We start from the raw sequence: 8542 nt of genomic DNA, 5'->3' as shown, positions 1-8542 counted from the left end.
TACACACCCCTACAGGGTTTGGCGGAATTTGCGTCACTGAAAGTTGGTGAACCAGGTGAGTGTAGCCTACTACGTGTGTATGTGTGTGTGTGTGTGTGTGAGAGTGAGAGAGAGAGAGAGAGAGAGAGAGAGAGGGAATGTGTGTGTGTGTGTGTGTGTAAAAGAGAGAGACGTCACTGAATGCCATAAGGCAAGGGGCAGTTGTTAAATAAATAAATAAATAAATACATACATACTACTTCTGTATCTATATCATAGAGAGAGAGAGAGAGATACTATAGTGAGTCTGAAGATGACTCTGTATCAAAACAGTGAAACTGGATGAAGCAATACCTTGACACACCCTAGCTGCATTGGTACTGTTGTGTGTATATGTGGGCATGTGTGTGTGTGTGTGTGTGTGTGTGTGTGTGTGTGTAAATGCAAACATGCTTGTGAGTGTTTTTTTGAAAACTAGGTGTGGCATAGCAAATCAGATTGGCATGGAAACACTCACTCTGCAAACTTTAAAGCAACACAATGTGTTTTTTTTTTACCTTAAAAACTTCAAAACACATTTTGACAATGCACTGTGTCGTTGCTGATGCACACTCAGATTAACTAGTTTTGATGAACAGATGATTAACTGTTTTGATTAACTAGTGATTAATTTGACTAGTTATTTTCAAAGCCAATTTGGTGATAATTTTTAAATAAAATTAAAATCAATTTATTGTTATTTAAAGTGCAGCATCATCATCGACACAGGTCTCGTTACACTCAAACACTTGTGGGCAACCATGGCTTACTGGTTAGCGCTTCAGACTTCGAGCCCCGACCAGTAAGCACGGCTGAAGTGCCCTTGAGCAAGGCACCGAACCCCTCACTGCTCCCTGAGTGCCGCTGTTGTGTGCAGGCAGCTCACTGCGCCAGGATAAGTGTGTGCTTCACCTCACTGTGTGTTCACTGTGTGCTGAGCGTGTTTCACTAATTCACGGATTGGGATAAATGCAGAGACCAAAATTCCCTCACGGGATCAAAACAGTATATGAATTAAACTTACAGTATACACAATTATTGGCACCCAGATTACTTTTTAATAATCTGGCACACAAATTATTGGCACACAGATTAGCAGAGGTGCCAATAATTCTGGAGTGTATTGTATTACATTGCTGAACTTCCCTCACATAGCCACATAACCACAAGCTCCTTCAGGTAGCCTGCATCTCTGGTTTTTCAGACTTTCTGATTTGATCCAATTTTTTTTTATGTTTATAGTTTCACTGAGTGCCTTTGAGTAGATAGCTGTAATAATGGTCCTGAACAACAGTATTGTATTACATTGCTGAACTTCCCTCACATAGCCACATAACCACAAGCTCCTTCAGGTAGCCTGCATCTCTGGTTTCTCAGACTTCCTGATTTGATCCAATTTCTTTTTATGTTTATAGTTTCACTGAATGCCTTTGAGTACATAGCTGTAATAATGGTCCTGAACAACATTAGCATTACACGTGGTGTGACCATGAGACCTGTTGGGTTTTGATGCTTGACAAAGTTTTGTTGTGTGAAAAACGTCCTTGTCTGTGTGACTAAACGCTACAATACACTATGCAGCAGTGGTGCTTAAGATCATGTTGGCTTCTGTTGCATGCCATTCTCTAGGCCTGACAACAGGGTGGAGCAGGCTTGTGCTCGGTTATATAAGTTATTTTAGATAGTTAATTTGAAGGGTCCAGATGCAAAAGCCTCTAAATGCCACCTATGTCAAAAATGAGATAAAGATGGTGAGGGGATGCTCTTCACACATAGTATACGCTAATCAAATAATTTAACTTCTAAACCCACTAAATACTACTATCTTCCTGGTCTGAAATATCGATTTATAGGCAAAAACCTATAGGAGCCTGAATTTAAATGCTCATTTAAAAGAAAAGTGGTCAGACGGATTTAGAGGGTTTTGCATCTGAACTCTTCATTTGTTTCCTTGTTATTGTGTGTTAGACAGACAGAACAGACAGATAGACAAGATAATGATAGAGAAGGGGGTTTAAGAAGTATGCACTGTGCTTGTTGGATAATTGTTGTTGTAAAAATAGAAGCAGGTAGGCTACACATGTCACTGAGGCCTGGGTAGAAGGGTCCAGTTCTCTACCAAACCCTGGACACAATCAACTGATTCAGAGTGAATCAGACTCTACACATCAACAGACACAAAGATAGACTTGAGAAAGTCAGATCACTCATCACTTCAAATTGGAGTGAATTAAAACATGGTCTCCTCTCACACATGGCATCTTTTAAAGCAACACCAAAGCACTTTTCCTCTGTTGCACGCATGCTATTTGTTTATCCAGCACTGGCTTTGGAAATAACAGTGTCCACAGACAAGGTAGAGAATGTTGCATGATTTTATGAAAGTACTATACGACATCAGAAGCAAGTCAAATTTGTAGTTTCTTATGTTTCATTCCATCAAACTACAGATCCGCTACCCGATCTGGAAAACTTGCATAGTGCGGTTATAGCCGATAGAGGGGTGATGAACCACTGAAGTTGATGAACCACTGAAACGATTTTGGAAACAACAAGGTACAAAAAACTCTTTGGTGTTGCTTTAAGTATGGGCGGAATAAAATGGCCTCTGACCTGGTTTTGAATTTAAAAAAAGGAAATGTGTTATTATGCATGCATAAACTTCCATTTTTGTGCACATGTATGCACATGTTTATGTTAACCGGTGGCTGCCATTAATTTCCTTTGCCTTTGGACAGCCTATGTAGACATGGGGTGTGGCATGAAGCTGAGGTGTGTCCTGGAGCGACTGAGGGTGAGAAAAAAAGAGAAAGAGAAAAAGTGAGGGAGGGAGGGTGAGAAACAGAGGGAGAGAGAGAAAGATGGCTGTGGAGCTCTTTGCGAGGGATAGACTGAAAGAATGCAAGTGTGGGCTAGAAAAGAGGAAAGCAAGCATGAGTCACGCCCTGCCTGCCACGCCCGCCCCACCTTCCCCTCCCTCCCCTCGGACTTTTCCCGTCTTCTTGGCTACGTTCCGCACAGCAGCATGTCTGACCTTGTCCTGGCAGAGGAGATACAGGGAGGGGTGAACACAGTGATGACATACTGAGGAATAAATAACCAGAAGGTAAAATAGAGGATGTTTTAAACGTACATGGAAAAAAAAAAGAATAAAAAATAAAGCCGTGACAGCCCCCCCCCCCCCCCCCCCCAAAATAATACTTTCTTAAAAAAGAACATAGTTTACTTCTTCATGTTAGACTTTATATTCCTCACTGAAAAAGACCAGAGGTGATCAGGGAGGTGCTGGGATAGCCAACTGGTCTGGTGGAAGACCAACGGTATTTATATTGAAGTATAAATCCTGTTTTATCACATACTCCTCCACTTCTACTAAGCCTTTTATGTTTACGGTAATACAGTAGTCTTTGCACAAAGGAGAAACCTGAACATAGGGTGTTTAGATGACATGGGCTGCTGTAAAAGGTTGTTATATAAAAATGAAATCTATGATGTCTGAGGATCACAACCTGGGTGGACAACCCGGTCAACAAGCTGCTGGAAACTTGCAATTAGGGTCAAAACAATGCTACCTCAAATTCTGCTTTAACTCCCCGGAATCACCCAATCATGCTAAAAAGGTTTAATTATATCCATGAATCCTGGGCCATATCTCCCTGATACTTTATGCTAGAAACAAACTGAGCACACCTTTCAAAAGAGTGGAAGATAGGCTTTCATCTGAAGCCTTGATTGTACATGTAATTAGAATGTAAGAGTTAACAATGCCTCTTAATTCATAGGTATACAAAGATATTTATAAATATTTAAAGAACATTCCATTATATTCGGTAGCATTCTTTTCCCTTTGTTGTTAAAATAAACAAAATACCATGTGAAGTTAACTTTTACAGATGAAATAATATTTTGATCATTTTACTAACCAGACTTCAGACCCATTAACACATTTAGAGGGAATTCAATTTCAAGCCTATGATTGCCTATCAAGTCAAACAAGATCCAAGAAAGGTTTACTGTTAATCTGTTAACTGATGTGAATTGTAGTACAGCTCTGTTTCTATACAGTAGGCCTACATAGTTTGCATATTTATGCAAGATCTGTTATTTGTATTATAATGTCTAGTATTTCTAATATTCTTTCACAAGTGGGATAGCTTTATTTATTCTATCGAAATTAAAAAAAAGGATTTCAGGATTTGGGGTTAGGCGGGTTATTCTGGAGTTCAATCCAGGTGTTTGGAGTGTAAGATAGACAACTAAATGTTGAAAGACTAAAACACACAGGAGTCATGTGTGGAGTAGTTTTTTAAAAAAAAATACTGATTAAAACAATTACATTAAGCAGCAATTTGTAAAACAAAACAAAAAACAATTAATGAAACAGGCAAACAGATTACAATTCAGGGTGATAACTAATTTCTGTAATAATGTTTTTACCATTTGTTTAGCTGTTTTCAGAGTCACTGCTGCTGTTGCTGCTCTCTAGTGTTTCAGCAGATAGATAGATAGATAGATAGATCCCCAGGGGAAATTCAAGGTCTCAGTAGCATACAGACATCACACACACATTCACTAACAGCAGAAAAAAGAAATTAATGGTATATAATATAAAAAAACAACTAAGCAATAAGGACAGTAGAAGATAAAGAATATACTAAAATACAAATTATACTTAATAACAGTTAATCTAAATCAATTCTAAAAACAGTGATTTATCAACAGGCGCTTGCAATGACTGAGGCAGGGACTGAGCCTGTGATTCTCTGTGCATAGAAAGGTAAGGTGCTCTGTGTGAGTGAGTGTCATGGTGATGGTGCAAATGAATAAGTCCAACAGTGCAACAGTGCAAGAATAAAGTCTAGAGACCAGCATAAAATAAGTATGGACATATCAGCGAGTATAGGCAAGGCAATATAAAAAACTATAGAAAAAACTATATCTATCTATCTATCTATATTAGGACTTGAGAAATGAAGTGATGTCTTGATGTCTTTCACAGTGTTGGAACTTGTCCGAGGCGTAGACTCAAGTTAAAGATGTGCTTCAGTGGCTTCCCCAGTTCAGCAGCACAGGCCTTGAGTAGCCTTGGACACAGTCTGTCAGGCCTTCTTGGGGTTTCTTTAGTTGAACTCTTACTTGATCTGGTGTGATGATGGGGGGTGTGGGGAGGGGGAGGGGTGCATCTGGGATCTGTGTGCGATTGCTGTTGACTGAAGTCATTGTCACCTCATTGTTCGTGATCGCTATGTGGGGGAGGGGTGCAATATCCAGTGATGGTGGGGGTACGATAGCCTGTGATGTGGAGGTGAGTGTTGCACTGGTATTGAGGGGGTGTGGGGGTGCATGGGGGCTGGGGAATGACCACCTCCTTGATGTCCCTGTCAAGGATGCCAGAGTCGTGGACACCTCAACAGGCACAGGCAAGGAGGCGTCAGATGGGGGCAGGGTGTGAGGTGATGGTGGCTTAGGTTGTTGGGTGTCACTGGGATGCAGAGCTGGAGAGACTGGGAGGTGGGGGTAGGGCAGGCACGCAAACAAGAGCAATGTCTGAGTCAGCAGGGGGTGGTGGACAGACCACTGCCATTGTAGCTGGAGCAGGGCAGTCAAACCTGTTGTAGAAGTGGTTCAGCTGGTTCACCCTGTCCAGGTCCCCCTCAACAGAGCTGTTGCTCTTCTTCAGGCCCCTGGCAAAGGCATCCTATGTAGCATGGAATTGCCCTCTTTGCACAGGAGCAGCTCTTCTGACAACCCTTAACACAACCACATGATATTGCCATGGCCATTGACACAGGCCAGGCAGGCTGTGTAGATGGAATTGAAAATGCTTGGCCCTCATCCAGAGACCATCCAAAATTTCTGATTTTTTATTATACATATTTTTTATTACACATATAAATACAACCCCCAAACAGAAAAAGTTGGGACGTTGTGCAAAATGCAAATAAAAACTAAATGTGATAATATACAAGTCTCGTAAACCCATATTTAGCAGCAAAAAGGACACACACAACATAATGTTGAAAATGAAAATTTGGACTATTTCATGGAAAATATATGTTCATTTTGATGCCAGCAACATGTTTCAAAAAAAGTTGGGACGGGAGCATGTTTATCACTGTACTGCTTCACCTCTTCATCTAACAAAATTCTGTAAATGTTTAGGAACTGAGGAGACTATTTGCTAGAGTTTTGAGAATGAACTCTAGCAAATAGTCATTACTACACGATTTCAGTTGCTCAACAGTATGGGGTATTCTTAGTCATGCTTTCCATTCCATTATGCACCTAATTTGACAAATCTGAACTGCAGACAGGCCATTTTAGCACCTGGACTCTTTCTAAATACTATTTAAATATGTGCAGAATTCATTTGGCCATTGTTTTCCTGAAATATTCAAGATCTTCTCTAGAATAGATATGGCAGTATATGTTGCTCAAAACCTGTATACATCTTTCAGAATTGATTGTGCTTTGCCAAATGTGCAAGATGCCCATGCTGTAGGCACTAATGCTCCTCCACACAGTCATAGATGTTGGGTTTCGAACTGAGCACTAAAACAAGTTGGATAGGTTGGATACATGGATAGGCCCTCTCCTCTTTAGCCCAGATGAGTCCATGATTTCCAAAAACAATGGCAAATGTTGATTGGTCTAACCACAGGACCTTTTTCCATGTTACCTCAGTTCATTTTAAACAAGCTTTTGGTTGTTAGAATTTTACAATGACAGGTGTAGAAACAGGTCTGGTGTTGATGCAGTGCCATCTGAGGTCCAGAAGACCACGACCATCCAATGTGTTTTTCAGCTCCTTCCCTTGTCCTGTAGATGATGGACCCCCCAAATACTTCACAATTTCATCTTAAGAAGCATTAAAATGGCATTGTTTCATCATTTGTGTGATGAATACCCGTACATCTTTACTTCTAAGAGACCCTGCTGGGATGCTCTTTTTCATACCCAATCATGTTGCCAGTTACCCTAATTAGTTTTCTTTATCATTACACACCTTTTCCAGCATTTCGTTATCCCTGTCCCAACTTTTTTTGAAACATGTTGCTGGTATCAAATTCAAAATTAAAATATATATTTCATGAAATAGTCAAATTTGTCATTTTCAACATTTGATATGCTGTCTGTGTCCTTTTTTCAAGTAAATATGAGTTTAAGAGATGTGCAGATTATTACATTCTGTTTTTATTCACATTTTACACAACATCAAGGTTTTCTGTTTTGGGTTGTAATTGTTTTATAATGAAAATTGAAAAGCACTTAGGCTACCATGAAATTTCTCAACCTTGATTTCGCCAGCTTCTCGATATTTTATCGCTGCCGATGTCTTTGCAGTCCACAGCAGCAATAAGTGGTTATTTATTGCCTTCTAGTGGTGAAATGAAAATCCAAGTAGCCTAGCCTATTTTACATGGGATTTTCAACAATACAGGAAGTAGCGTTAACATAATCGTGCACCACTGCAGAAAAAGACCTTGTGTTTTTGACGTGTTTGTGGACTAAGTTTGTGCATAGTAAAAGTGCAAGAATACAAAGACAGAACCGACTGATATCTTATTTATGGACTGTTTTACAAGATCACCTTTTCGGTAAGTAGTATACTAAAACTATTTGATCAATCAAAACTATTTTCTTTGCAGCAGGCTAAGCTAGAACTAGTGCTAGTGGAGAAACATGGATAATTAGCAACAGAAGTTCAAAGTCTTTCAATGTAACGTTACATAATCACAACTATATTTCATACTGCTTGTACAATCAAGATATCGTTTGAAAGCTGTATTCCCGTTGTGTTGGTAGGGCTGTAGATTTCACAACTAAAATGATATATAGCAGAGATATGAAAGCAGTTATGGATGATGGCATTTGATCGCGGCTGCTAGCTGCCATAGGGAACTGCAAAGAGCTTCAAAAGCGTATTTTTTTGCGGGGGGACATGCATACTTTGAACACATCCTACAAGTTTCCAGCAGCTTGTTGACCGGGTTGTCCACCTAGGTTGTGATCCTCAGACATCATAGATTTCATTTTTATATGACAACCTTTTACAGCAGCCCATGTCTGATTTCGTAAAAAACGGGTGTTTTGCCCCCTGGGTAACATGGTCATTTTCATTTGGCTTAGACTAAATTCAGATTGCACCATTATGCAAGTGGTTTGTGCTAAGCAGTTTCCATACAGGCACACGCTGACAAACACATGGACTCACTCTCACATATATATCCAAATACACACCCAAACCACACACACACACACACACATACACAGTTTGTCTTCCCCACAATTTTGGATTTTGGAGAGAACCACGAAGGAAGGCTAGACACACTAAATAACTGTGTTGCTTCGTTGCTTCTCATGCTGAGAGTCATGCCAGGTTGGAGACAAAGATGAGTGTTTTAGGTGTTACAGGTGTGTTGGATACCTCGCCCAGACACGCCCTGTGTTCTGTCCCTTTGCTAAGGGATAAAAACAATCATGACTCATCCTGACAGTCCTTGGCGTTGATGTTTCTGCACCG

This window comes from Alosa sapidissima, chromosome 12 (assembly GCF_018492685.1).
Source record: "Alosa sapidissima isolate fAloSap1 chromosome 12, fAloSap1.pri, whole genome shotgun sequence".
In the NCBI taxonomy this organism is placed as follows: Eukaryota; Metazoa; Chordata; class Actinopteri; order Clupeiformes; family Clupeidae; genus Alosa; species Alosa sapidissima.
This window is presented reverse-complemented; position numbering follows the sequence as displayed.